General features: G+C 43.9%; 1 non-coding gene across 1 annotated transcript in view; it reads right to left on the bottom strand.

Annotated features, from left to right (window-relative positions):
• SPMIP2 (sperm microtubule inner protein 2) overlaps window positions 1–16,382 on the bottom strand; it is a 29,524-nt gene extending 13,142 nt beyond the window's left edge. The window contains exons 1-2 of the transcript XR_012087690.2: window positions 16,123–16,382; window positions 14,965–15,023 (exon numbers count right to left, since the gene is read on the bottom strand). This is a non-coding gene — a transcript (sperm microtubule inner protein 2). The remainder of the gene's footprint in view (window positions 1–14,964; window positions 15,024–16,122) is intronic.
• Window positions 16,383–17,616: the final 1,234 nt, after the last annotated feature.

The following is a 17,616-nucleotide window of genomic DNA, read 5'->3' on the forward strand; positions in this document are numbered from 1 at the left end:
AGACCTTTCTCCCACATGAGTCACGTGTTTGTCACATACAGCTCCAAGAATGGAGAATTATGGGATCTGTAGTCCAAGCAATAAAATATATCATCCATACAAACTGTTACTTTATCAAGTCATGGCAACAATGTTACAATGGAATTGGAGTTTACGGACTCTGAGCACCAGGACTTTTCACCTACCATAAGTTATGTTGTCTACACCCAGACTATGAGTTTAGCACCAATCTTCAGAGTAGCTTTAAAACAAAGTGTTCAGCTCGTGGAATAGATTTTCCCAGCAACAATGTATTCTTGTGAGCTATCTCTGTTGCAACACAAAACATTGGTCCCCCACACATAACACAGAGATACAGAAATCAGTGCAGCTGCCTGTACAGTGGTGCCTTGCTTAACGGGCGCCCCGTTTAACAACGAAATTGATCCAGCCGCTGGAGGGTCCATGACCTCGAACAGCGAGGCTGGCCTTGCCCTCCACCCGGGATATCGCGAGATGGGCCAACGCGACTTCCGGGTGGGAGGGGAAAGCCCTGGTATTTAAAGGGCCTTCCCCTTCCGGAACGCCCTCTTCTTTTCGGGCACCCGAGCTGGAAAGAGAGTGGTCGGCGAGCAGCGACTGGGTCATTGCGCGGCGACTGTTACATTGTTGGATTACTTTGGCGAGGGTTAGGCAGCAGCGGAAAGGAGCGGGGAACGGAGCTCGTCGGCAGCCCAGCTTTACCGGATCGGGAGAAGCATCGGCTCCTCCCACAGGCTGAGTATAGAGCGCGGGAAAGGGATTCCTAAGCGGTAGAGGGGCTTCCCCGGGGAGGAACCACAGGCAACACCTACTGCGGCTGAATTCGTCTTTCCCCCCCCTTTTTTCTCCGTACTTTAGATCGCCCTGGGAGTCTTGCCTTCGGTCTTCTCCCTTTGCGCCGCGCCAGGGCGGGCTACACCGCCTCGCCTGATTTAACGATCTAGCGGCGGAGGCGGCGATTTCCTTCAGCTCGAACCGCTCGCTAATAAGCGGCGCCGCAAGCGTTTGTCGCACCTAGCCCGCTCTAGGATTACCCCGTCCCTCCTCTACGCAGGAATTGTTGATTCGGCTTCCTTCCTCCCTTTAGTGCATCGCTCGGTACCGCGGCCGGCGCCTAAAGGGCACCGATCCACGGTTGTTTGCGGTTGAGAACCACCCGCAGGGCTTTATTTTGTCCGGTCGGAGCGCCAGGCGCCATTGCAATTTCAAATTTCCCGCCAATTTTCTCGCCCCGCCCACCCGCCTTCCCATTGCGGCGGTGCTGGTTTCCGGCCACTGTTGTTGAACGCAACGCAATAAACGCTGCGAGCCACATCCGGCTGCGGGGCTGCCTAGTACCGGGCGCTGCCATAGCACTTTAATTACACAGCATTGGGCAGAAGCAGGAATTGTTGCTGGACTGTTGCATTGATTAGTAGCAGATAAATATATTCCTTGACGAAGGGAGTACCTTGTTGAGTGCTAAACCGCCTACTGACCATTGCTGATTTAATAAAGCGTAGTATACTTACTATTACCTACTTACATATTTTAATACATTTATTTAGCCTTATATGATATACTAAGAGCTGAATTAATTGTCTGGGTGCTTAGTACAGCATAAATTGTACGCATTATATGAGAAAAAATTACCTACACTCCACTGTATTTACAATTGATGTTATATGCATTTAATTAGTCGGGTTTAAATCTATAAATAGGTGAATTAATTGGCTGGTGAATAGTAAAACCTCCATTGGGAATATTATTTGAATTAATTGTATATACAATCAACCTTATCCAATTCATTTTATGCATTGATTAGTTATATAACTATATACATATATACGAATTAATTGGCTAGCTGCATAGGGAAGCCTAAATTGAGAATATTACTTTGATTAAATCTTTTATACAATCAACTTCATCTGCAATTAATTTTGTACATTGATCAGTCTTACAGAGCCATATATATAAACATATGAATTAATTGGCGGGTTAACGAGTAAAGCCTAAGGTGATATTTAATTGAATAAAGCTACCAATTTCTTAAAAAAAAAAAAAAAAGAGGGAAAAGAGGAAAATACGCTCCAGGGTTTTTCATTCGCGCCAATCAATTGGTGGAGCATGCCTTAGCCTCAGGGGGGGGGGCTGGAAGCAACAAAGTAATTATACACCAATTGTAATCCAGCCCTTGCTAAGGTATTGACGCAGGCCGTGGCCCAGATCATTCCCTATCCATAAGCACCTTGCTGCATCTTGATTGATCGTTCCGTCGTGCCACGCGGCTGGACTGTAACCAGGCTTGCTGTAACTACATAGTGTGCACGCAAGGGCGGCAATCCAAATACATAACTAAATAAATTTTCCTATTGGGTTTATTAAATAACCTAACCTGGCTAACTACTACCCAAGTGCGAATTGGGCAGCCCTATATATATAAGAAATAGAACAGAAGAGGGGAGGAACAGCAAGGGAATCAGGGTATCGGACGGGGTGTAGCACAGTAACCTCGCAAGATGGCACCATGAAAAGGGGTTGGAAACAAGAAAGGGAAGCAGCCGGCACAGAGGAGGCAGGTAACCCATGCGTCACCGCCGCATTCCTCTTCTGATGAGGAATCATGGCCGGTCTGGCAAAAACTGCAGGATAAAATTGAGGCCTTGGAGGCTCAAACACTGGGAAAGCAGCCCGCTCAACCACGTGGGGTGCGTAGATCGGCTAGGGAGTCCAAAGGCCACAGGAGAACTAGGCTAAGGGTCATGGCTCGCGAGCTAACACAGAGATGTGCTGCTATTGAGTCCACACAGGGCACGGACGCTGCTGTGGGGAAGGATGAGGATGGCGCACTGCTCCCCGCAAAGAGGCGACGGACTACCGAACGGCGGCCGGTACCCAGGGAGGAGCCGGAACAGGCATCGGTGGTTCTGGAGGAACAGGAGGAGATTGAGGAGGTTAACTGCGAAGCCCCACAGCGCTATGATGAGCCGGGCGGACCGTCAACATCATATGGTGAGTGTGCAAATGGGTCAGTCACACAAACGCTTCCCTCGGCATGGCCCTGGCCCGCGGGTACACCAGTAGCATATCCAGCAACCGCACCCCAGATAGCGATGGGCCCAGGTTTACCCAACACCCCCTGGCCTTATGCCGCCCCGCATCTCACGGGGTGGGGCTGTCCTTCCGGGGCTCCTCCCACGCATGCCCAGCCTGGGGTTGCAACTGGCTCAGGGGCCTGGCCTTACCCGTCGGTTCCCAACACGGGCTATAACACCGTGCCTATTGCAGCGCTGCCCTATGGGGACTATTTGACGCCTCTGGGCGATCATTTGAGCCCAGCAACTAAGGAAAAAATTTGTAAAGGAGAGTACATAGATGTCTTTGAATTGCTTAATAGGGAAGTGGAAAAGAAGGACCTAGAGGGGGAGGACGAGAAGGATAAGGAGAGGAGAAGGAGAAAAAAGCCGGAGAGAACGTGGGCTAATTGGCTCCCTGGGTTCTTAATCTATGCTGGGGTTATTGTAAAGGCTCAGCCGTGGAGGGCGCAGGTCCTCTTCCAGTACCTGGACATCATATATAGGGCTTACACGGACTTCGCAGGGCAGGCTTGGTTACAATATGATCAGGCCTTCCGCATGAGGAGTGCCATCCAACCAAACCTGCGGTGGGACGAACCGCAACCAGGGCTCTGGCTGCAGCATATGGCCCCTTCTAGGCCCAACACCGGGGACCGATTTGATAGTGGGCACCTCAATAGGAGAGCGTTAGTCCCACAAGCTACCCGCACAGGTGCGGGGCAGGTGGTTCAACCCCGCCTGCCTTGTTTTCAGTTTAACGCCAGGGGCTTCTGTAACAAGAAGCCCTGCAAGTTCAGACACGAGTGCCTCACATGCGGAGGGCAACATGCAAACTCCTCGTGTTTTAGGGTGGGGGCCCAGAGACAGAGCAGGAACGCAGGGGGGCCCAGGAAGCCTAACAACGGAAGTGGGAACAATGCAAAAGGGGCCCAGCCCAATTAAAGTACAGGTTTTGGAGGAATGGCTGAGGGCTTACCCTCGCCATGATGACGCTAAGTATTTATTGGAAGGTTTCAAATACGGGTTTAGAATACCAGCAGAAGGGGAACGCAAGGCCTTCATGGCCCGGAACCTCCGATCAGTGTTAGGTATGGAAGACATAGTACGACTAAAAATTGACAAGGAGGTAAAGGAGGGCAGGGTCCTCGGCCCCTTCTCAAAACCGCCTATGGCAAACCTCAGAGTTTCACCGCTAGGTATAGTGCCCAAGGAGGCCCCAGGGGAATTCCGGTTAATTCACCACCTGTCCTTCCCGGAAGGGGCATCGGTGAACGATGCTATTCCCCAAGAATTGTGCACGGTCAGGTACACCTCCTTCGATGATGCAGTGAGAATGATCAGGAAATGTGGTGTAGGAGCTGAACTGGCAAAATGTGACATTAAATCAGCATTTCGGCTGCTGCCAGTTCACCCTCACGACTTTAACTTGCTAGGCTTCCAGTTTGGTGGCGAATTTTTTTGTGGACAGGGCCCTACCCATGGGATACTCAGTGTCATGTGCCGCATTTGAGAGGTTCAGTACTTTTATTGAGTGGAGACTTAGGCGCATGGTGGGAAGCAATTCAACAACGCATTACCTCGACGACTTCCTTTTCTGTGGAAAGGGAGGCACAGGTAGATGCGGTGTCATACTCCGTACATTCCAAACATTAGCCAAAGAATTAGGGTTGCCCCTAGCGGAGGATAAGACGGAGGGTCCAGCAACATCCCTAACCTTCCTGGGTATAGAGCTCGATACGGTGCAGCAAACATCGAGGTTGCCACGGGACAAGTTGATTGACATGAGGGCACGAATTGAAGCTCTATTACACAAAAGGAAAGCTTCCCTTAGAGACCTGCAGGAAATAGTTGGGCATTTGAACTTTGCTTGCAAGGTCGTGGCACCGGGCCGAGCATTCCTCAAGCGCCTATGCACAGCTATGAGGGGTCTCAAGCGACCGAGCCACAGGACCAGGGTAATGCGGGGCATGAGGGATGACCTCCAGGTATGGAGCCTATTTCTCAAGTCGTTCAACGGGGTCTCTTTCTGGAGGTCCGAGATAAATCTTAAGGCAAATTTCCAAGTACACTCGGATGCCGCTGGGTCATTGGGATTCGGTATCTATTGCCAGGGCAAATGGTGCTCAGACCAGTGGCCGCAGGCATGGCACCAGACTGGCATTACAAGGGATCTAACCTTCCTAGAATTCTTCCCAATTGTAGGGGCGCTATGGCTATGGGCAGAAGAATGGGCAAATTCTGTAGTACGCTTTTGGTGCGATAACCTGGCGGTTGTGCACATCATAAACAACCAGACAGCACAATCGGAGCGGGTTATGAACCTGGTGAGGGTCTTCACGCTCAGGGCACTGCAGTTCAACATAGTGGTACATGCTAGACACGTCCCCGGGGTAGACAACAGCATAGCTGATGCTTTGTCACGTCAACAGATCGCGCGGTTCAGGGAACTGGCTCCAGAAGCCAGGGAGGCACCAGACGTCCTTCCCCCGGAGGTCTGGCGGATTGGCGTGACGTCGCATCCGTGGCAATAGGGATGGCCCTTGCGGAAAGGACAAGGAAGGGCTACTCCGCAGTGAGTACGGAGTTCATGCAATTTAGAAGGATGGCACATCTGGACCAGGCTTTGCCGGTCCCGGTGGAACACCTGCAGCAGTTCATGGTATACCTGTATAAGAGAGGGCTAGCACCGTCCACTATACAGGGTAAGCTGTCAGCTGTAGCATTTCAGGCGAAAAGCAATGGCTACAGGGATACCACCGGCGATTTCCGCATTAGGAAAATGTTAGAGGGGTGGTCTAAGGAAAGGGGCAGGACACAGGACACTAGGGCACCCATATCACCTGGCATCCTGGAGCGTATCTGTACGCATTGGAGGACATTGTGCAGGGATGAGTATGAAGCAAGGTTATTACATGCTGCATCGCTCATAGCCTTTTTCGGTGCCCTGAGGATCAGTGAATTGGTGGCTCAGGGTAAGGAGGACAAGGCAAGGGTAGCCCTACAGTGGGGGGATGTGAGAGTGCAGGGAGCGACAGTGGAGCTGTTGATTAGAAGATCTAAAACTGATCAAAGGGGAAAGGGCAGGCAGTTAGTTTTAGGCCAATGCTCAACCGAGAGCATATGCCCAGTTAGAGCAGCTAAAGCATACGTGGAATATAGGGGTAGCGAGCCGGGTTATTTTTTCCAGCATGCTGATAAATCTCCACTAACGAAATACCAGTTCTGGACACTCACAGGGTTAGCCCTACAGGCGGTTGGTATCAGGGGTGCTAGGTTCGGCACACATTCATTCAGAATCGGAGCAGCATCCACTGCGGCAGCCATGGGCTACAGCACACAGGACATCAAGCGGATAGGGCGGTGGGCCTCTTCCTGTTATAAAAGGTATATTAGACTCTTACCTACAGCGTAGGCGGGTGCCTGACTGATGTTTTTACAGGTTGCTCAAGCGCAAATACACGGAAGCACATCTTGATCATCGGCCATAGCTATATATACTGGGCAGAGCGCTATGCGGCAGCATCGCACTGGGGAAGCAACCTGGGGCTAGGAGCAAGGGCTACCATTACATGGCGGGGGCTGCGTGGCATGCAATGGGGTCAACTATGCAGAGCCACGGCGTTTGATCACTGCCCTCCTGACCTTTTACTAATACATTTGGGTGGCAACGACTTGCCCCGGCTGCCTGGCAAGGCATAGCGATTAACTTTTTGTGATCGCTTTTGCAATTGCTTTGCGATGTTCCCTATGGGGAAAAATCGCGTTGCGATGATCGGTACCCTGTTTTGCTTACCGATCATCGCAAAGCGATGATTTTTTAACAGCTGATTGGCGGTTCCAAAATGGCCACTGGGTTAAAAAAAAATGGCCGCCTGCTGTTTTCTGGGATGGATTCCTCGCTTACTGGGCAGCGAAAATGGCCACCATATGGAGGATTTTTGCTTAAAGGTGAGTCTGAAGCCCATAGGAACACATTGAAGGGGTTTTTAATATCACATAGTGACGAAATCGCTTGCAGCGATTTTTGCTGCACCGATTATCGTCGCTATGCGAGGCACCACTGTATTTTTGGCCTTTCTGAGGGGACACAGTTATGAGAGTTGTTACAGCATGTGCCTCCTTTTTTAAAATAGAGCACAGCATGGTAGAAATGTAGTAGGTGACACACCCCACCTTACTGAGTCCTGTTCAGAAAGAGAGGAAGATTACATGTAGTCAAAAGAAGCCAGCGTAGAAGGGGAAATCAGTGTTCAAGTGGTTAATGTTCTTCCAGAAGCTTTGGGAAGCAGAAAAACTGACAGGGAAACTTTAATGGATGAAGTGGGTAGGACAGATGTGACAGTCTGTTAGTCTAAGGGAAAGACGGAGGTTGAAGAGATTAGATCAGAAAGAGGCTCAGCTTTTCAAGGATCCCTGATTGCTAATTAGAAAGAGTGGAATATCAGGGAAGGGCTAGCTAACAATTATAAATTCTGTGAAGGCTGCTGGCAAAGCCTTTGTGGGAGACAATATATTTCTGGAACCTCTGATTAACAGACAGCTAATGACTATCCCTCTGCCTGCTCCTTTTTGTGAAGATGACTTGATTTGTCAGGCTGGACTAACAGCTTGGCCTATAGTTTGTGCTCATCACCCAAACTTGCATGGGCCCAAAAGGATTGGCTAGATCCACCACTTGCTGTCTTATTAATTTGTGCATAAAGCATGGCTACCTGCATCATCATTTGGTACAGGCAACAAGCAGTTAGAGTGCTCAATGTCCAAAGGTTTAAGAGAGCATCAGTTATGATTGTTGGTATGATTCCAATCAGAACTTGCTCCAAATCCCTCCAGAGAGGTCTACAACTAATAGCTTTTCTTGCTTGTTTTGAATATTCAGTTGAGTTCACCACAAATTTCCTGAGGAAGTCAAACCACAAAAAAGAAGTTGTGGTTTTCATTCTGAAGAGAGAATGGGAATTCCCTGATTATGAATGCCAAATGTGTAATTTGATTTACTTGTTATGTTTGCATACCACTTCAACCTATTATTGCAAGCAATGATCATTTTAAGAACTCTATGAAAAGGCTTGTGATAAAATTTTTGTATTGTCTGTTATGTACCAACAAGTTGGAATTGACTTATAGTGCCCTAATAAGGCTTACAGGCAAGTGAAATTATTTTTAAATGGTTTTACCAGTTCTACACATACATTCTGTGAGTTTCCATGGCAGAGTGGGGATTTAAATCCAGCTCTCCTGAGTTCTTGTACTGTATTGTTTAGCGGTATTAAATATAAAAGTGCCAACTGTCACCTCCTTAGTTTTAACTCTACTCTACTACCATTGCAGCAACGTACAAGAAAAAGTATACAACTTAAGATATAACTGGGAATTATTTAGTTATTAGTTTCTGGGAATCTTAAAATTTAGTTATTAGTTTCTGGGAATTTGAAAATTCAAACACATATTCAAGAGTTGATTGTGGAACCATAGTCAGAATATGTAGTGTCTTAGTTATTAGTCTTTCATGTTGTTGCTATGAAGCTTATTACTTTGAAGGACTGTACTCTTTTTGAGATATGAATTCAGCTGATATTGCCAGACATAAATTTCTCAGCAGTATAAATGATATTTATTTATTTATTTATTTATTTATTTATTTATTTATTTATTTATTTATTTATTTATTTATTTATGTATGTATGTATGTATACATACATACATACATACATACATACATACATACATACATACATACATACATACATACATACATACTGCCTGCTCCATTGGTGTTGCCAGTCTCTGTGAGGTTTACAATACACAGTAAAACATAACACCATATAATAAACAGAAGAAATACAATGAAATACAATTGAACCGTGTCACTGGCTGACACTACTTTTAAATAAAAATACACAAATTTAAATCCATTTGAACATATCAGGACAAATTCACACTAGCAGAAGGCAGCTTTGCATAATTCAGCTTTAATTAGCTTCCTAAAAACAGAGAGGGATGGTGGCTGGAGAACCTCTGTTACAGAGAAAAGGGGCTACTACTGAGAAAACGTGGTTCCACATGTTGGCTTTTTTGGCCTCCTTAGGTGTTACAGTTCTTAACATCAAGGTCTATGAGGCCCATATGAAACAGGTAGCTATATTTTTGGGAGAGACAAAAATGCAATATTCTGCCAAATATTGAAGTCTTAAACCATTAAGGGCTTTATCAACAGTACCTTAAATTGAATATAGGAACTAACAGGGAGCCTATGACGGTGTAATATGATATGGGATTTGTGTTCATATCTGATGGTGCCTCAAATCAGTTTGGCAGCTACATTTTGGACCTGTTAAAGTTTCTGTGCTGAGTTCAAGGACAACCCTATTTAGAGAGCATTACAGTAGCCTGTTTTGGAGATTACCAATTCATGGACCATTGTTGTTAAGTATGGGTGTAGCTAAGCATCAACCAAAGTTTATAAAAAGCACTCTTGGCCAAAACAGATATTTGCACCTCCATATAGAGACCTGGGTCCAAGAGTATCCCCAGGCTGCAAACTGTAAACCTCAATGAGGCCAGGTAAATATCCCTCTAGTCTAACCAGTCTGATGGTCCTCTCAACTGTAGAATATTTTAACTGAATTCAGTTTCTGTTTGTTTGGTCCTTGTCCAGTCTAATATCAACAACAGGCAGCACTCTAGGACACACACATCATCACCTGCAGATGAATAGAAGGAGAGATAAAGCTGTGTGTCATCTGCATACTGATGACAACAAACTCCAGCTCTCCATATGACTTCTCCCATTGGCTTCATGGGGATGTTTAAAAGCACTGGGGAGACAGTTGATCATTGCAGGACCCTGTAATGGAGATCCTGAGGGGCAGAAAATGCCTCCTCAGGCTATAACATCTGGGACCAGCCTTTGAGGAAGGACTAGGACCACTGAGTGTCCCAAAATCCCAAATTTGAGAGCAGTCTCAGAAGGATATTATGGTTTATTTATTTATTTATTCTATTTGTACCCTGCCTATCCGGTCAATACAACCACTCTAGGTTGGTGGTATCAAAGGCTGCAGAAAGATCAAGGCAGACCAACAGGGTTACATTCTCCTTGTTTGCCTCCCTCAGAGTGGCCAATGCCATTTCAGTGTCCATGGTGTGTCCTGAACCCTGATTGAAATGGATCTAGACTATCTGTTTCCTCCAAGAATGCCTGCAGCAGATCAGCTGCCACCCTCTCAATCAATTTGCCCAGGAATGAAATGTTGGCCTCTCATTTTAAGATCATCAATTCCTCAGCTGTCTTATAAACTTAGAAATGTTTCCTGGGAGTGTGCAAGGAGACCTTCACTTTTCATACCTCCTCCCTTAGATGGGCTGGTTCTGGTTAGCTGAAATACAGGTCCAAAATAGGCAGTTGTGATCTATTATCAGTTTAATAACGATGATCTTAACTCTTGTATAACATCCATGCCTGAGAACTATCTATTAAATTGATGGTGCCTTCTCATTTGCCTTGTCTTTAGAACTTCAAAAGCATCCTTCAGCCACTGATGGAAGCGTTTCATCTGCAGGCAGGTGGAGTGAGTACATGTCCTTCCAATACACCACCCATACAATATAACATGAAAAATTGCTACTCCAGGGCTGAAATCCAGTACTAATTTGCAACTAGATTAGACCAATTGACTCAGTGGAATTTGTGGAGGGGTTAGATCACCAAATCCCCACTAGTTCAATGGGTCTATTCTAGTTGTGGCTTAATACTGAACTTCACCCAGAGTTGTGACTTAATTTTCTGAGGGAAAGGATCACACACACAATGTTGTTTTCTACGAGTTTGGATTTGTTCCCTCCATTTTGATCAGTGCTGCCTCTGATGGGTTTTCTAATATTTGAGCCAGATGTCTTTTGTAGCTCAAGACTGAGATTTGAACATTTTTAAACTGGAAAAGCAGGAAATAGAACCTCTGGCCTTTTGTGTAGACTGTATGTCTTCCTGTCACTAAGCTACAGCCCCTCTCAAAAAAACAGAAACAACACCCCCACACACACACAAAAAACACACACCAGTGTATGGAAGGTCACTTTAGTATTAAACCAGAACAAATAAATCTAGTCTACAGAGAGCAGAAAGTCTAATGTTGTTTCCTGTAGGCCTTGCAGCCCCTCTCCCAGTTTGTTGCCATCCTAACAAATTTCAGCAGAATGGCAGCAGTAGAATTCTCCCAGTATTTTCTTTAAAAATGTGAGAAATGAGTTCCTTATGTTAAAGTTATACTCCAGAAGTGTGAATTTTTTTTAAAAAAGGCACATGGCCCCTATCCCCCCCTTGTTTCCAAATAATATTCCAGAGTTTGAGGCAGTGCAGCAGAAAATTCTGTCATAGCAGTGGCGTGCTGTGGGCTCTGCTGACTTTAGAAAAGGCAACACAGCACCCTCATCACCTGATATTGTCCACCCTTCCTTTTGCAATATACTGAAATGAGAAGATATGCACACAAATATTTATCTGGCCTGCTAAAGGAGAGGCCAGTGCATGTCTAAACTAGAGGTGGGCCAATCTTTCAGTTTTGCTTTCTTCCACATTAGACTGTTGTAACTTTTACTAAGTTCTGGCTGCAGACATACTAAATTTTCACCCAACCCTAGTCTGAATCAGACTGTTGGGCACCATCAGATCAGGATAACAGGCAAATGTACGTTTAGAAAGGAGTGGGCACACATGCACACCCAGGGTACTGTTTGTTTGCTGTGCCAGTTTTTCTGCTGGAGAAGCAGACTAACCTGATGTGAAAAACAGCAGCAAGCAAAGCTGACAAACGTGGTGCACAGTTGACATTTGTGTAATTCTCCCAGTGGAATGGCCGTTTCCTTTGTGGCCCAGTCTAGGAAGTGCTAGGCCATGATCTCCTTCACTAAACACTTCTGAGATGAGCTGTCTGTTAGTACCTGAAGCAAGCACACATAGGCTGTTGTTGTATATACTGGGTGTGCTTGTCAATATATGTTCTGCTAAAAAGTGTAAATAAGCAGCTGCCATTATAAACACCTCAGCCTAAAGACTGGTATCTTGTTATTACTATAAATGGAGAGTCCCTAAATAATATGTTATCATCACTGAGTGCTTTAAGAAAGCTTATATATATAAGATGTATACAAGTGAAGATGCTCAGAAGTACTTCCTATTTCCAGTTCCTAAACATATACAGTACTGTATATATTATCTCTCTTTTATCAGAACTCAAGGAAAAGCATTTTGAAATGGGCTGGGATATTCTGAGCCCAAAACCATTAGGCATCTTATGGGTTCATGTTGTTCTCTCTGTGTCTCTCTGGCATTCTTGCATAAGCGTGGCATATTAGAGAATGTCCACAGAGGCAAGCAACATGTAAATTCTCCTTGTGAGAATCTACATGCTGCTTGCCTCTATGGACATTCTGACGGACCTCTGCAGTAAACCCAAATGTTACCAAAACTGCCTCTCTTTCCTATGTGTCTCTCTCTCCTTTTGCCAAATAATTAGTTACTCAGACAGATTTCCACAGCAAATTGTACCATGAGCAATTTCACATTAAATATTGTGGGTCAGAATGCATCATGTCTGAAGAGGGGAAAGGATCAAAAAGGTATTTCATGGAACATCAGTAGATAAACAAACACAATACAACAAGCAGGATCAATTCAAAGATGACAACAAAACCATCAAAACCTAACACACACGAAAGGAATCTAGAACTACAGTCGTGCCCCACTTAACGATTACCCCGTATAACGACGAATCTGCTTCACGATGATGTTTTTGCGATTGCAACTGCGATAGCAAAACGATGTTTTAATGGGTTTTTTTCGCTTTGCGATGATCAGTTCCCTGCTTCGGGAAGCAATTCTTCGCATTATGACGATCAAAACAGCTGATTGTTGGGTTTTCAAAATGGCCACCGGCTGCTCAAAATGGCTTCCCGCTGTTTTTAGGAGCCATTTTTTGCTTAACAGGCACCCGAAAATGGCCACGGTATGGAGGATCTTCACTGGACAATTAGGTATTTCGCCCATTAGAACGTATTAACCAGTTTTTAATACATTTCTATGGTTATTTTTATTTCATTTGACGACGTTTTCGCTCTACAGCAATTTCGCTGGAACGAATTAACATCGTCAAGCAAGGCACCACTGTAGTAGACAAAAAAATAACAAACTAACTCCACTGCTAGCATTAGTCTTGCTGCACCCCAGAGATCCTTAATTAAGGCTGGCTTAAATAAAGATTGAGAAAAAGCAGACTTTTTTCACCAGGCTACATGTTATTCATCCAGCTCTCTGTTTTCTTCTCCTGAGGCGACTGGCAATAGCAAAGGGAAAATGCTAGAAAACAGCTAAAGTGGTAAGGTTTTGCCCTGCTTCCTAGGTGTTCTGAACTTTGTAACTTGTCTTACTACACTCTGCAAAATAATCAAAACCCTGACAGTGACTCCAGGTGGAACTTTGTTCATTTTCAAGGAAGAGAGAAGGTCAGCATAATGTTTGAATTTCAGCATTTACAAGCTTCTCTTTAACAGCCAGATACAATGGATAGTCTCATCATGACCCCTGCTAATTAGAGACAGGCACCTTTGTCATAAGTCATCTGCACATTGTTTCTGTCTCCCTCCCCTTTGGCAGCTCACCCACTGACCTGCCGACACACACTGCTTCTTCCCTCTCAATCATGCAATCTTCCAGTCCAGGCAGGAGCCCAGACTTCCTTTCTCTGCCTCCTCCAGCAGCTGGCCACTCAAATGAGGAGGCAGGGACAGGAAGTCCTTCGTGCCCATCTCAACTGCTAATATATTATTTGTCTTTCGATTTTAGTCACTCAGACGTTAATGCATGGAGGGTTCAATGTGAAGAAGTGCAAAAGCCTTGTGAAGGAAGAGCCAACCTGACAAAGAAAGGGCAGTATCTTGCACCTCATCTGGCAATTTATGCTGCTCAGTAGCATGCTAATCAGGAAACACTTGATAATTGTCATTTTGTGAGGGAAGGTCATGTTTCATGTTGTAATGTCAAGGTGTTTAAGAGCTATGCTATACACAGGATGAGTTGCAGAGAGGTGACTGGGGGACAGAAAGTGGTTCTGGAAGGGTGGTGTCACAATTCATGGCTGAGTTTTTATGTGAAATTCTGTATGGCTAGTGGGGAAGGGGGCAGGATTCCCATAATTCCACTAGCATCTTTCCTCCTCCTTCTAGTACCATGACCCCTGTGCTCACACTGCTTCTGGGGGCTAACAGCTGTACATAGGCCAGTTAGCAATGGGAAGTGTAGGGCCACATAGCCATCTATAAAGAAAGCTCAATTTGTAAGCGAGAGTTCTGGAATCTATCACCGCTTTAAGAACTACAGCATTGAGAAGTGTGTTGGTATATTGTGTTCTGTGTGTTTTGTTGGCTGCTGCATTAGTTTAGAAAGTTTCATGGCAGTTTAAAAACAAATCTTGGTTTTGAGAGGGAGCAAAAATGTGCAGAAATTTGTATGGAAAAATGATATAAGATGCAATAAGAGGAATGTCATCAGGATGTCAGTGATTTTTTTTTTAGGTGAGTACACAATGTGGTCCTTAAAGCAGCAGAAATACAGGTTGGTATCCTGTTACATAGTTCTGCTAGCATAATGTCACATGATGTAATAGATTGCCACTAATAGAAGAGTTCTTGCTTTGATTTTGGGTTATATGACACATGCACAATGACAGAAAGTTACATACAACCAGAAATCAAAGCAGGGACTCTTAAATTAATGGCAACTTGCTGCTACAGAGACATTATTCCTATTGCACTGCTGAAGCTATACAAAAACTGGGTCTGGAAGATCATTTAGGTGATTCAGAAGTTCAAAAGTAAACTAGTATAGTCTTACCTGGGATTCCTGAATTTATTAATCATTTCATATTCTTCAGGTGGAGGAGATCGTTCAGGCTGTCAAAAACAAAAATGAACACAAATGTTCAGAGGACAAATTTATATTCAGCTGAATTTGCACTTCTTGGGTCTCTTCCTAATTCTCAAATTTGCAGCTGTACTACACAAAAACCCAATGTGAGACAAATTTCTTGGGTTTATCTTTATTCTGGTTGCTTTGGAATATACATCAAAACCCTAACATATTACTCAGAGTCCTGATTCAGCTCCATGAGTCCACTTACTTATCCTGCATCCTTTCTTTATACATCAGCTGCCACCAGATTCCTTCCTACCACCTGCTATAGAGGTAGGTGAAAGGTAGGTGAGGTAATAGTAAATTTTTCAGGTGATTTGTGGTAGATCAGCCTGTCAGAATAAAGTCCTTACAAATCTTCCCTTCTTACGTAGATCCTATTCCAAATACTCAGAACAGACCTTAAAGGAAAATGTGTCTTCTGTGGATTCATTTACAGCTTGTTAGTGAAACTCAGATGCATTATTTAAAAATTCTTCTGGATTGCTCCATAAATTGTATCTCTGCATTTGAACAGAAAAACTGGGTAGCACATTAATATGTTTTAATTCTTTTATTAAGAGATTTAAGAATGAAAAAGTATATATTCCAAAAAATGTCAAAAATATAGAATTCTAGCTACTTGTATATTGTAAAAAGCATATAAATATTATTTATCTAAATAGAGCCATACACACATTCATCAATCAATAATGATTAGCATACACCAAATAAATAGTACTGTATCTCTTACCCTAGATACAGAACTATCCAGCATATAAAATCTTTTATCTCCTCTCCTCTCCTATATCCAGATCTATCTAATACAGTTGCTTTTATACAATTTTGTAAGCAATGGCATCAATATACTTCATTTTACTTCAGCCAATACATTTTGTAATTTCTACTTGCTTTGTCTGTGTTTATATTATTTCTTCAACCAACCACTGAGATTCTGTCCATAAAAATTACTCATTCTACCACTTCTAAGCATCTTCAACCTGTTTTCAAGCTAGCTAGCTTCTAATGAAAATATTAGTAGCTTCGATACTAAAACCAGGCATGTTTACTTCTAACATGTATCATAAAAAAGGAGCTTACCAGCATCATTTCCAAAACATACACACAAATAGCATTCTGTCACATTGCTTGCAATGAGAAGATGAAACATTTTTTCTATTTTTTCTGCTGGTAATCAGCTTGGTTTACATTCTCTGCCAGTGTGTTTAAGGGATAATACAATCTTTAGTCAAAACGTTCTTGCAGCTATGGCTGATTTTTTTTTACAAAAGATTACAATTGTTAACTATTTCTGCTCAGAAGCTCAAAAAAAAAAAACCCACATGTTTTTGTTTATAATTGCTGATGAGTGACACTTGTTAAAAAAAGGATTCATAATAATCATGTGCTGTCCAGTCAAGTCTGACTCATGGCAACACTTTTCAATGTTTTAAGTATAGAGAATACTCAGAAGTGGTTTAGTATTTTCATCTGGGGGTGCCCTGGGACTGTGCAGCTTGCCCAAGGCTACACAGGCTGGCTCTACTCACAGGAGGCACAGTGGGGAATTGAACTCTCAAGTTCTGGCTTTGCAGCTGGATACCTAAAACACTGATCTTTACACAAAGAGGATCTCATTAAATTTAGCAAGCCAGGTTTTCCAAATCTCAGTGATCTAACAATATGGATATTAAGGAAGTCTTACTTTCAAGGAAGTACTGTACAGATACAGGTATCTTATGCACATATACATAAGCACACATACATTCACACAAATGATATTTTAAGGATCATTTACTGTTGACATCAGGCTTTATCAAGTTCAGCCATCATATCAATAATATTCTTGTTGATAGGGCATTAAGTTGTGTCTGACTCTTCGTGACCCCATGGACCAGAGCACACCAGTCTTCCATTGTCTCCCGGAGTTTGCTCAAATTCATGTTGGTAGTTTCGATGACATTGACTATTCAGACTTTTGTCGGCAAGGTGATGTCTCTGCTTTTTAAGATGCTGTCTAGGTTTGTCATCACTTTCCTCCCAAGAAGCAGGCGTCTTTTAATTTCGTGCCTGCTGTCCCCATCTGCAGTGGTCATGGAGCCCAAGAAAGTAAAATCTGTCTCCATATCTTCCCCTTCTATTTATCAGGAGGTGATGGGGCCAGTGGCCATGATCTTAGTTTTTTTGATGTTAAGCTTCAGACCGTTTTTTGCACTCTCCTCTTTCACCCTCATTAAGAGGTTCTTTAATTCCTCCTCACTTTCTGCCATCAGAGTGGTATCATCTGCATATCTGAGGCTGTTTATATTTCTTCCGGCAATCTTAATTCCAGTTTGGGATTCATCCAGTACAGCCTTTCCCATGATGTATTCTGCATATAAGTTAAATAAGCAGGGAGACAATATACAGCCTTGTCGTACTCCTTTCCCAATTTTGAACCAATCAGTTGTTCCATATCCAATTCTAACTGTTGTTTCCTGTCCCATATCTAGATTTCTCAGGAGATAGATTAGGTGGTCAGACACTCCCATTTCTTTAAGAATTTGCCATAGTTTGTTGTGGTCCACACAGTCAAAGGATTCTGCATAGTCAATG

This window comes from Pogona vitticeps, chromosome 5 (assembly GCF_051106095.1).
Source record: "Pogona vitticeps strain Pit_001003342236 chromosome 5, PviZW2.1, whole genome shotgun sequence".
Classification (NCBI taxonomy): Eukaryota; Metazoa; Chordata; class Lepidosauria; order Squamata; family Agamidae; genus Pogona; species Pogona vitticeps.